Here is a 13,335-nt window from a genome sequence, read left to right as displayed (position 1 = left end):
CGTGTCCCTGTGACGCGTTTAGAACGGGTCACGTGAGAGCCTCGCCTGGATGTGAGTTTCGGCCAGGTCTGTGAAGCGGGTCTAAGAGGGTGAGGGCTGGATACACCTTTATTAGTTGTTTTCGGTTTATCACAGGTATAGAGACATTACCCAAGAGGTCGTGGGAGGATCAACAGCTTGTTTTGTTTTCTTTAAACCGGGACCAAAAATAACTCCCCTCTGGTTGGTTCAGTGGCTTATGAACTCTGGTACTTGGGGCAAGAAGAGAGAGGATCGCAAGATCTTCTAAGGCAGCATTGAATACTGAGGGCCACACAACAATCTCCTGAAATGGTTCCTTGAAGCTACCAAATAGTCTTTCTGCTTTGCAGTGGGGTTTCTAGTATTGGAAATTCTGGGCAAACATTAAAGGATGGTGTATTATGCAGTTTTTCCTTTCTGGGTCTGCTTTCAATTGAAGATATGTGTCAGAGTCCGGGGACTTGCCTATGGGGGGGAGTACCATTGTATTTTTAAGAATGTGGGGGTGCAGTCTTCCAAGCATATCAATGAGTGGTTGGTTGTCAAAGAAACCTACAAATATGATTCATATGTGGGGGAGAGCTCCAGCAGACCTGAGTGAGGGTTATCTATCCAGCCTGAGACAACTTCAGGTTTTTTACACTAGCAAGAAAGGTGCAAATGGGCGAGAAGTGCCCCCCCACCACCAGGGGGTTCAGAGGTGTTGACCTCCCACAGACCTTGAATATTTTTTGTAGTTACTGTCTTTCCCTGTATTGCTGCTAATTCCTACTTTCAGGACTTTGTTATACTAAGGACTCTGAGTACTTTTGTATCCATTTGGGGAATTGTTCGGTTCAACAGGTAAAGGGAGGGTGGAATGAGGACCTTAGCATTGCCTCAACCTTGCCCCTAGTTCTATGGAAGCAGAGTTAACTTTTCCGACTTTCCTTGTACCTCTTTCTTCAAACCCTGAATTCTCTCAGCTTCCAGTGACTGCCTTAGTGATCAAGTTAGCCAGGCCTAACTCTTGATAGGTCCTGTTAGACATTCACAATGTGTTTTCTAAGTTAAAAGCTGAATATTCTTAATGTTTTTGCTTTTCTGCCATTGCAGTCCTAACCCTTCCAATAGCAAAGGAGGAAGACACACAGGCAGGGTTACATGGAGAAAAATGGTAAATAGAAACTATATCTTAAAAATATCCCTCATGAGCTGGGGCATTAGCTCATGCCTGTAATCCTAACACTTTGGGAGGCCAGGAGTTGAAGACCAGCCTGGGCAACATAGGAGATCCTGTCTCTGTGCACACGAGTAGCCCCAGCAACTCAGGAGGCTGAGGCAGAAGAATCGTTTGAGCTGCAGTAAGCCATCATCATGCCACTGAGACCCTGTCTCAAACCCTGCAACAACCAAAAAACCCTTATAATTTATCAGTCTAGGCAGTCACTGAAAGCAGAGACAGAATTCAGGGTTTGAAAAAAGGGAGGTACAAGGAAAGTGGGAAAAGTTAACCCTTTCTGGTTCCATGGAACTATGGGCAAGATTAGGGCAATGCTGAGGTCCTTCTCCTACCTCCCTTTCCTTGTTGAGCTGAAGAATGGATACAAAAGTGCTGAGTCCTCCTGACGCACCAACAAAGTCCTAAAGATGGGAACTGGAGGCAATGGAATTTAGGAATTCCGTGACTACAGGGATTTATAATTGTTTCGGAAACAGTTTAAATTTTCCAAAATGAATTAACACTTTTAACTAATTCAGTGCATGTGCATCATAAAGTCTTACAGCTGTGTATTAGCAAGAATCACTGGCTGTTCTGGTTAACCAGGCCTGCCATAACCTACTTGTAGAAGGAATAATTTTAAAGCTATTAATTGTATGCTGTTATCAATTCTGTAGCTCTGGATTATGAGTTCATTGAGGGCAGGGACTGAGTTTGGTTCATCTTTGTCCTGGGCAATGTTTTTTTATTTTTTGAGACAGAGTCTTGCTCTGTCACCCAGGCTGGAGTGCAGTGGTGTGAAGAGGGCTCACTGCAGCCTTGACCTTCCAGGCTCAAGCAATTCTCCTTCAGTTGCCCAAGGAGCACAGGTGTGCACCACCACACCCGGCTAATTTTTTGTAGAGACGGGGTTTTGCCCTGTTGCTCAGGCTGGTCTGGAACTCCTGGGCTCAAGTGATTTGCCCACCTTGGCTTCCCTCGGATTACAGGTGTGAGCCACTGTGCGCAGCCTCCTTGCAAATATTTTGCCCACAGCAAATAATATGCTTACACGAAGTTTGAACCCACTATAAGATTTACTATGACATTCTTATTTATAGAAGGTGTTTTATATTGTGGTTGAATAACATTCTCTTTTTTTTTTTTTTTTTTTTGAGACGGAGTCTCACTGTCACCCAGGCTGGAGTGCAGTGGGGCGATCTCGGCTCACTGCAAGCTCCGCCTCCCGGATTCACACCATTCTCCTGCCTCAGTCTCCTGAGTAGCTGGGACTACTGGCGCCCACAACCGCGCCCGGCTAATTTTTTGTATTTTTTAGTAGAGACAGGGTTTCACCGTGTTAGCCAGGATGGTCTCCATCTCTTGACCTCGTGATCCGCCCGCCTCGGCCTCCCACAGTGTTCAATTACAGGCGTGAGCCACCGCATCCTGCTGAATAACTTTCAAATAAGACAATTCTGAATATTTTAGGTGATCAGTGAAAACGATGACCACTTCTCCTTTCTCTCAATATAAACCGTAGCAGCATAGAAAACTTGAGAAGCTTCAAACATACTAATTTATTTACCCTATCTCAATTAAGTCAGGCTCTCTGGTGTTGGGGCGGGGGTGTGGATGTGGGAGTTGGGAGTTGCTTTCTAAAAGCTCTCCAAGTGTGATTTAAATATGCATGCTGGGGCGGTACCCACCGGACTAGAATTTATTAAGTATTGCCTTTTCTCTTATTTAGTGGAAGCATGGCGAGATTTCGCTTTTTACATTTAACTCATTTTATAGAAAAAAAGCAAAGAAAGCCCTATTCAATAAAGAAAGCACTCCCTAGGCACTTGCTCTAGTGATACGGTGGTTATTCATTAGGGACTGTCACTCCAGCTGAACTCTATGTCTACTTAAGCAGTTAAACACTGGCCTCTTTATTTCTGCGCTCTTGTACATCATTTCGTATATGGTGGAACCCTTCGAATTACTTGCTTCCCTAGAGTTTGACACGTGGTGAGGGAGTTTTTTTCCTTTAAAAAACAGCAGTTGGAAAAAATTTAAAGGCGTATGGCAGGTGTTCAAGAAAAGTTTTTAAGAACCATCTTGACCGGGCGCGGTGGCTTAAGCGTGTAATCCCAGCACTTTGGAAGCCTGAGGCAGGCGGATCACCTGAGGTCAGGAATTCGAGACCAGCCTGGCCAACATAGTAGAAACCCGGTCTCTACTAAATATACAAAGCCGGGCGTGGTGGCGCACGCCTGTAATCCCAGCTTCTCGGGAGGATGAGGCAGGAAAGTCACTTGAACCCGGGAGAAGGAGGTTGCAGTGAGCCGAGATCGGCGCCACTGCACAATTCTCTCAAAAAAGCAAACAACAAAAAAAGGCAGACCCTCCCTATCCCCATTCAAAAGCAACGTTGTGAGGAGGCTCAGCTGTGACAGCGACCTGTACTCCCCGCCCCCATTCCCAAGCGCAGCACTCTTCCACCCTCTGCCTACCCAGAGCAGGTTTCCGTTTCTTCTCACTTCCCCTTCCGGGTCAGGACCCTGCCCATGTTCCGGTCTTGCGCACGAGGGCTAGAACGCAGCAACTCTGCTGGCGTTTCCATGGTAGCGAGTGGCCTGATCTTTGCGGGGCTAAGCAACGAAGTAGTATCAGAGTTCCGTAGCCCCACTGGAACTACGCAGAGCCAGGCCAGCGGGACCACAGAATGGGCTGAGGCGGCGGCTCTTTGGATAAAGTCGACAGCGGGACGTGGGGCGTGACGCCGGTCCGGCATCCTAAGACGTCTGGTTTGAGTTGCGGGCGGGATCAGGCTTTTTTTAGGACCTTGGGCCTGATAAGCGGGCGACTGCAGTAGTGCGGGAACCTATTATTTGACAGGAACATGACAGGAAGTGTGGGGACTCCATGCTTGATGATGGTGACTTATAGTGAAGTAATCTCAGTGTTGATGGGCATGACCGAAACAGCAGGAGTACCCGTAAGTTCTGGTGAGAGTTGGAGCCTCAGAAGGACACTTTACTCAAGCAGTCTTTGGTTCCCAAAGACAAAAAGGCTCAGTGGAAAAGATTCCTTTTTTTTTTTTTTAATGTCTCTATATTTTAAACTATGAGTTTATTGTGCATATACATTATCTAGTTTGAATAAATAAAAGTATAAACGTTTAACATTTTCCATTTTCTTTCTTTATTTCTATAAAGTAGTAAAAGCCCAGCTTGAAAATGGAGATGTATGAAACCCTTGGAAAAGTGGGAGAGGGAAGTTACGGAACAGTCATGAAATGTAAACATAAGAATACTGGGCAGATAGTGGCCATTAAGATATTTTATGAGAGACCAGAACAATCTGTCAACAAAATTGCGATGAGAGAAATAAAGTTTCTAAAGGTTTGCTTCTTTTGCCTTAATCATCTAAGTCAAAAGAAAAATTGTTATGGAATAAAAAATTGCATAAAAATATTTTAGTTCACACATGTACTGATTCATATTATGTAGAAACAAGTGTAATACGCTATCTTGTCTACCTTTTGTAATTTTATAGTGATACAAGATATATGTGTTTTGGGGTATGTAACAAAAGCTATGCCAATATTATTTAATAATTATTCAGAAATATTCAAGTATAATAATAAAAATTTCTGCTTTGTGCAAGGCATGGTGCTAGGTACTGAGAATATAAGGAGGTGAAAGATAGTTCCTGCCCTTAAAGACTTCTATAATTTAATCAGAAAGGAGAGTATATAAAAAATCATACTGAATAAAAAGTGGCTCATAATAAATGCCAGGGAATCAACACAAAGTCCTTTCCCTGGTAGGGAAAGTTTTCCTGAGGAACTGGGACATGAATTTGGCTTTGAAGGATGTGGAGGGTTTAGATAAGAGGGAGAAGCTGTTGTGTTCTAGGTTAGAGGAACAACATAAACTCAAAAGAGACTAGAGAGGGACAAAGGATAAAGGGCAAAGTGGAAAGGACAAAGAGCAAAGACATTTGCCTGTAGAGTTTTCTGAGCAGAATTGGAAAGAGGTATATTAGAACAGTAAATTGGAGGTAGATTTTAAAGTCTTTTAGGCTAAGGAGTCAAAAACTTGATTTTGTAAGAGGTGGAAAGTCAGTGAAGGTTTTGAATTCAGTGTAAAGAAATGTTGTAAATTTTAATCTACCCCTATTGTGCGGAATAGATTGGAGGACTAAGAGTAAAAATAGGTCTGTTAGGAGTTCAATTCAGGAATTTTGGGAAATGTTTGAGGGCCCTTGCTAAAATGCAGCAATGTGAATGGAAAGTAAAGTCAGAACATGCTATATTGTAAAAAAAAAAAAAAAAAAAAAGGACATGAGGCCGGGTGCAGTGGCTCATGCCTGTAGTCCCAGCACTTTGGAAGGCCGAGGTGGGTGGATCACCTGAGGTCACGGGCTCAAGACCATCCCGGACAACATAGTGAAACCCTGTCTCTACTAAAAATTAAAAAAAAAAAATTAGCCAGGCATAGTGTCACGCCCCTGTAATCCCAGCTACTTAGGGGGCTGAGGCACGAGAATCGCTCGAACCTAGAAGGTGGAGGTTGCAGTGAGCCGAGATCACGCCACTGCACTCTAACCTGGGCAACAGAGTGAGACTCCATCTCAAAAAAAAAAAAAAAAGACATGAAAGAGTGTAGAAGACTATAGAAGACTAGAAAAAGTATAGAAAGAGTCAAAGGTCTCTTTGAGGTTCAGTGATTGCTACAATTGATAGAAATATGAAATACTCAAAAGAGACATGGTTTGGGAACTACTTTGATTTTAGAAATGTTGAATTTGAGCTGACAGGAGTACATTTAAGTAAAGATGATCAATAGGCTTTTAGAAATGAGGAACAATGTCAGGAGAGATCAGGGAACAAGATAGAATCCTATGTAAGTGTGACGGTTAAACCCAGAGGAAACAACTGAGGAGTGTGGAGAAAGGAGCATTAACATTCCTTGGGGTCTGGGTAGAAAACTAATGATTTTAAAAATATTTAAATATGGATATATTCTATTTATTTGAATCTATTTACATCTTTTAAGGTTTATGATCTTGACGATATAGTATAGCTGTTTTATATGCCACAGATGTTCTTGTTTGTCTTTATCTGATACAAAAATAATATTTTCTTCTTTCTTTGTAAGTCTGTATGAGATATAATGGATCAATTTGCTTACTTTCTCTTTTTTTTAGAAATGGAGTCTCACTCTGTTGCCCAGGCTGTGGCACAGTGGCATGATCATAGCTCACTGCAGCCTCCATCTTCTCAGCTTAAGCGATCTTCCTGTCTTGGACCTGTGAAACAGCTAGGATTACAGGCATGAGCCACTGTGCCTGGCCTAATTTGTGGAAATATTTTAGGCGTCTGTGGATTATTAGAATGGCTCTACGCTGGGTGCGGTGGCTCACACCAGTAATCCTAGCACTTTGGGAGGCCGAGGCGGGCAGATTGCCTGAGCTCAGGAGTTGGAGACCAGCCTGTGCAACACGATGAAACCCTGTCTCTACTAAAATACAAAAAATTAGCTGGACATGGCAGTGTGCGCCTATAGTCCCAGCTACTTGGGAGGCTGAGGTAGGAGAATTGCTTAAACCCGGGAGAAGGAGGTTGCAGTGAGCTGAGATAGCGCCACTGCACTCCAGTCCCACTGACAGAGTAAGACTCTGTCTCAAAAAAAAAAAAAAAAAAAAAAAAAAAAAATCAGCCGGCCATGGTGGCAGGTGCCTGTAATCCCAGCTAAACAAGAGGCTGAGGCAGGAGAATCACTTGAATCCCGGAGATGGAGGTTTCAGTGAGCCGAGACCACGCCACTGCACTCCAGCCGGGGCAGCAGAGCAAGATTCTGTCTCAAACAAACAAACAAATAAATAAATAAATAAATAAATAGAACAGCTCTGTTTCTAGACAATGAAAAGTTAGTCAGTAAAGATGTTATGATTTTGTGAAAGATATCAGTTCCTGTCCTGATGACCTAAAACGTAATAATACTATAAATAAGGCAATTGTGTACTGTGAATGAAAATCTGATTAGAAGGAGATTTTTTCCCCCAAGGCAGTATCTCTTGCTCTTCAACTGTTGCAATTAAACTGATTATTTTTTTTCTCCTTAATCATTTTGTAAAACTAACCAGTATGTGACAATACAGAGATGAACTTGAGTATGTATTTTACTGTAACAACTGTTATGCAGATAATTTTGAGATACCCTAACTATTCTCATTGGCTTTTTGTTATTGTTGTTGTTGTTTTGAGACAGTCTTACTGTGTCGCCCAGGCTGCAGTGCAGTGGCACGATCTTGGCTCACTGCAACCTCTGCCTCCCAGGTTCAAGCAATTCTCATGCCTCAGCCTCCAAGTAGCTGGAATTACAGGCGTGTATGACCACGCCCGGCTAATTTTTGTATTTTTAGTAGAGATGGGGTTTCGCCGTGTTGCCCAGGCTTGTTTCGAACTCCTTGCCTAATGTGATCCGCCCACCTCAGCCTCCCAAAGTGCTGGGATTACAGGTGTGAGCCACTACACCTGGCTCTCATTGGCTTTTTATAGGATTTTAAATTTGATGTAATCTAATTCCACTAGAGAGATTTCTTGGACTAGTTAATATCCTTAGTCTAAAAAACTTGTCATAATGACTTAATTCAAATTACCTTTTTTTTTTTGGAGACAGAGTTTCACTCTTGTTGCCCAGGCTGGAGTGCAATGGCGCAATCTCAGTGCCATGTTGGTCAGGCTGGTCTTGAACTCCCAACCTCAGGTGATCCACCTGCCTTGGCCTCCCAAAGTGCTGGGATTATAGAAGTGAGTCACTGCGCCCAGCCCAAACTAAATTTTGTGCTAGAATTTCATTAAATAAATTGCAGTTTGGGTAATTAGTGAGAATATCTGTAGAAAAGTTGTCTAGTAATGGAGAAAAACAACTTGAAGAGGGGTACTAGAGCATTTCTAGGAATTTCATTTCACAGTTTATCTGAGTAAGTACTGTACCTAATCCCTCATCCCTGAATGGATCTTCTACAATGCTTATTCATATTACCCTTTCCCTACTTTCACTGCTTTTGCCTTTAAAATAAAGACTGGACAGGAAACCAGTAATTTTCCTTAAGTAGAGGATTAATATTGTAGTGTCCAAAAGCAGTCAGTTCTTGTTTTGTTTGAGACGGAGTTTCACTCTTGTCGCCCAGGCTGGAGTGTGATGGCACAATCTCGGCTTACTGCAACCTCCACCTCCTGGGTTCAAGCGATTTTCCTCTCTTAATCTCTCTAGTAGCTGGGATTGCAGGTGCCCACCACCACGCCCAGCTAATTTTTGTAATTTTAGTAGAGAGGGAGTTTCACCATGTTGCCCAGGCTGGTCTCGAACTCCTGATCTCACGTGATTTGCTCGTCTCAGCCTCCCAAAGTCCTGGGATTATAGGTGTGCACCACCATGCCCAGCCAGCAGTCAATTCTTTTCACCGCTGCCAGTGTGCTATTGCTGCAGCACTCTGGCATCTTGCCAACCAGGGAAATTTGGAGCAAAAAGGAAAGGAATCTGGCGTTATATTTTGGATGTTTTTCTCTAGTCATGTTTTTTTTTTTTTTTTGAGACGGAGTCTTGCTCTGTCGCCCAGCCTGGAGTGCAGTGGCTGGATCTCAGCTCACTGCAAGCTCCGCCTCCCGGGTTCACGCCATTCTCCTGCCTCAGCCTCCCGAGTAGCTGGGACTACAGGCGTCCGCCACCTCGCCTAGCTAGTTTTTTGTATTTTTTAGTAGAGACGGGGTTTCACCGTGTTAGCCAGGATGGTCTCGATCTCCTGACCTCGTGATCCACCCGTCTCGGCCTCCCAAAGTGCTGGGATTACAGGCTTGAGCCACCGCGCCCGGCCTCTCTAGTCATGTTTTAAGGACTTTAGTCTGTTCATTAGTTACAGAGAAGTAGAAAAATTGACATTGCATTTTTGGAATAAAGGCAAATATATTTTCATAAAGGTATAGTTTTCTAGAGCTAGGAACAGTGGCTCATGCATGTAGTCCTAGCAACTTGGGAAGCTGAGGCAGGAAAATCACTTGAGGCCAGGAGTTCAAGACCAGCCTGGCAATATAGCAAGATTCTTTCTCTTAAAAAAAAAAAAAAAAAAAAAAACCCTTCATTCTTAGCTAAATGAACACATATTCTTGATAGTTTGAACAAAATGGTTACATATTTCAGAATTGATTATAATTAGGTCACTGTGATGAAAAATAGAATAAGTAGCATACAATATTAAATCTCATTTGTTTCCTAAGCTGATACGTGGGCATAATTTACATTTTAAAATTATTTTAGCAATAATTGTTACCAGTCTAAAAAGGTGGTTAGTTGTTTAATAGAAGAGTAAAGACAACGAAAAATCGTTTACCCACAAATAATTATATATTTATGTAAAGTTTCTATGGTTATAAATTGGTAGTTCACATATCTGAAGATTTCGTATATATTTTGATGTTCTTTTGTTATAGTCTAATGAATTTATGATGCCCCCTAGAACTTATGGTTTACTTTCTAGAGTTTAGGATTAAAATTAGAGATCAATTAATTTATATAAATTCAGGTCACATACTTAATCGTGTTGAAATCCATGCTCATTTGAAAACATAAGGGCCTTTTAAATTTTGGGTCTTAAATTTAACCACAAACCAAGTTTAAAAATAGCAGGATGTCTCTCAAGAGAATACTGTTATAGTACATTAAATTATTATTATTATTATTATTATTATTATTATTTTATTTTTTGTTTTTTGAGACGGAGTCTCGCTCTGTGGCCCAGGCTGGAGTGCAGTGGCCGGATCTCAGCTCACTGCAAGCTCCGCCTCCCGGGTTCACGCCATTCTCCTGCCTCAGCCTCCCGAGTAGCTGGGACTACAGGCGCCTGCCACCTCGCCCGGCTAGTTTTTTTGTATTTTTGTAGTAGAGACGGGGTTTCACCGTGTTAGCCAGGATGGTCTCAATCTCCTGACCTCGTGATCCGCCCGTCTCGGCCTCCCAAAGTGCTGGGATTACAGGCTTGAGCCACCGCGCCCGGCCTAAATTATTTTAATAAGCAACCAAATGCCAACTTGAGATAAAGTAATATATCTCACTTTGTCCTGTAAATATTGATTATAAAATGGATTAAAATTTTCTTAAAATAGGATTGGAAGCACATTGGTTGAGAAATTTCAGTTGAAATGCATGGAACATAGGCTGGGCATGATGGCGCACACCTACAATTCCAGGAGTTTAGGAGGCTGAGGCAGGACCTCCTGTGTTGAGGTCAGGAGTTCGAGACCAGCCTGGCCGACATGGTGAAACCCTGTTTCTACTAAAAGCACAAAAATGAGCTGGGCATGGTGGTGCACGCTTGTAATCCCAGCTGTTCGGGAGGCTGAGGCAGGAGGATTGCTTGAAATGGGATGGCGGAGGTTGCACTGAGCCAAGATTGTGCCACTGCACTCCAGCCTGGCGACAAAGCAAGACTCCATCTCAAAAAAAAAAAAAAAAAGGATAAAGAAATGTATGGAACAAAGCTAAGAATATTCCTGTTTCTTTTCAAAATTTATACATGTTATATGTACAAATTGTTAAACTTGAAATAATTAAAAATTTGTGTTGTTTCTTTTGTCAATAGCAATTTCATCATGAAAACCTGGTCAATCTGATTGAAGTTTTTAGACAGAAAAAGAAAATTCATTTGGTATTTGAATTTATTGACCACACAGTATTAGATGAGTTACAACATTATTGTCATGGACTAGAGAGTAAACGACTTAGAAAATACCTCTTCCAGATCCTTCGAGCAATTGACTATCTTCACAGTAATAATGTAAGTGCTTCAGAATAAGCCAATTTGTAGGATGAATATGAATCATAAGTGCTCCTTATACATTGTTTTATTTTTATGAAGGTGGCTAACAGTATTTTTTTATACAATAATAATAGACATCCTGAAAATGGGGATAGGGAATAGGGAGCACTACCTTTTGGTTGTAGAACCAAAAAATATTGAGCACTCAGTAATTCCAACTGTAAGGCAGACCAAGTATGGGATAGTAAAGGCAGTATCAATAATTATGTTTAGTAGAATCAGTAGTCAGCTGGGGCACTATTATTAGAGAAAGTATTAAAACGTTGGAAGTCAGGTCTGTGGCTTAATGGAGAGTTGCTCATATAAAGGGAGGTTTAGCGAGACTCCGCCTCAAAAAAAAAAAAAAAAAAAAAGGCAAGTTTAGTGTTGGGAACTGGAAATTAGGCCAGGGGAATAGCAAGTAAATGTGGAAGCCTTTAGGGGAAGAAAGGAGATATAAAGTGGCTGAGCTGTGTGAGGCCTTGTCATTTAACCTATGAAAAATCAAGGAAGAGGAAAGATCACAGCTATTTTGATTTTTAGTGTTGACTTTAGCATTGGCTTGTAAGCTTTTAGCTCAGCAGGTTTTTTGTTTGTTTTGTTTTTGAGATGTTTTGTTTTTATTGCCCAGGCTGGAGTACAATGGTGCGATTTCGGCTCACCACAACCTCTGCCTCCCGGGTTCAAGCAATTCTCCCGTCTCTCCTTAAAACATCTCGGTGTTTGTCCGAGATGATGGTGCTCCTCCTCTATCAACCACCACACCTGGCTAATTTTTTGTAGAGATGGAATTTCACCATGTTACCCAGGCTGGTCTCAAACTCCTGGGCTCAAGTGATCTGCCCGCCTCAGCCTCCCGAAATGCTGGACTACAGGTGTGAGCTACTGCACCTGGCACAGATTTTTTAAAAGATCAAATTAGGTACTAGGTATAAAGCATTTAAACTGTGTCAGGCCCATTTTAAATGCTCAACAGATAGTTCTGGTAGGCTGGCCATAGTAGCTCACACCTCTAATCTCAGTATTTTGAGAGGCTGAGGCAGGGGGATCACTTGAGCTCAAAAGTTCAAGCCCAGCCTGGGCAACATAGCAAGACATCGTCTCTACTAAAAATAAAAAATAAATTAGCTGGGCATCAGGCATCGTGGCACAATACTGTACTCCCAGCTACTTGTGAGGCTGAGGTGGGAGGATTGTTTGAGCCTGGGAGGTCAAGGCTCCATAGCAGTGAGCTATGATCATACCACTCCATCCTGGTTGACAGAGCAAGATCCTGTAAGTAAGTAAGTTAAATAAATAAATATAGCAAGCTGGTTTGGAGTCAGGAGAATTAATAGTTGTGTTAAGGAAAGAAAAGGAAAACAAAAGAAGGAAAAGAAAAGAAAGCTGGTAGGGATTCAAGAATAGTTGTGTTATCTTTGTATCTTTTTAGAGCCTTGTCTATATTAGACTCTAAAAATGTTTCTTGAATAAAAGGAGATATCGGTCTGGGCTAAACTGACAGTAGAAAACTTCCAAGATGATGTAAAACTGAAATAAGTAGAATTTTGAACTGTAGTTAGGATTTTGTTGGAATAGAGAAGAAAATGCATTCAGGTGGGGTTCCATTGTGAAAATAGAAGTAGACCGGAGTGGGGGACTGTAGAGAGTGCTGTTAAGTCAGGTTACAGGGAACAACAGGTAGAGGAAGATAAGATTACACAGGTTCCCAGGGGAGAGATTTTCTAGAACCTTGAAATTTATCCACAGGAGGGTGGACTCTTTCCTGAGGATCCTGGGCAACTATTGCAGATTTTGTTGTTTTTTGTTTGTTTTTCTTGAGACAGGATCTTGCTTTGTTGCCCAGATGGGAGTGCAATAGCATGATCATAGCTCACTGTGGCCTCCAACTTCTGGGCTCAAGCGATCCTCCTGCCTCAGCCTCCCAAGTTACTAGGATTACAGGCACATGCCACCCCACCCAGCCCATTGAAGGTTCTTGAGCATTGCTGTGACTAGATGAAAACAAAATCTAATTTTATTTTAACAAGAGTAGAAGATATGAGTAGATAGAGACCCAGAGAGATCAGGCGGGAAACTGTTGTGACAGTCTAGATGTGTGGGTGGTAACGGTTTGGACTAAGTAGCAATGGGAAGGAGAGGAAGGATGGCAGAGGGATAGGATGGAAATACTTCAAAAGGAAAATCACAGGACTTGGGAACTAATTAGGTATGAGAGAGATGAAAACAAAGGGTGAAATCAGAGGTTATTACAGTATTTTTTTCGAGACGGAGTCTGTCTCTGT

At 42.1% G+C, this 13,335-nt stretch overlaps 1 protein-coding gene across 1 annotated transcript in view; it reads left to right on the top strand.

The window, feature by feature from the left end:
* Positions 1–13,335, top strand: part of CDKL3 (cyclin dependent kinase like 3) — a 75,922-nt gene that overhangs the window by 439 nt on the left and 62,148 nt on the right.

Source organism: Macaca mulatta, chromosome 6 (assembly GCF_049350105.2).
Source record: "Macaca mulatta isolate MMU2019108-1 chromosome 6, T2T-MMU8v2.0, whole genome shotgun sequence".
NCBI lineage: Eukaryota > Metazoa > Chordata > Mammalia > Primates > Cercopithecidae > Macaca > Macaca mulatta.
The sequence above is the reverse complement of the archived record's forward strand: the minus strand, read 5'-3'. Positions and strand labels throughout refer to the sequence as shown.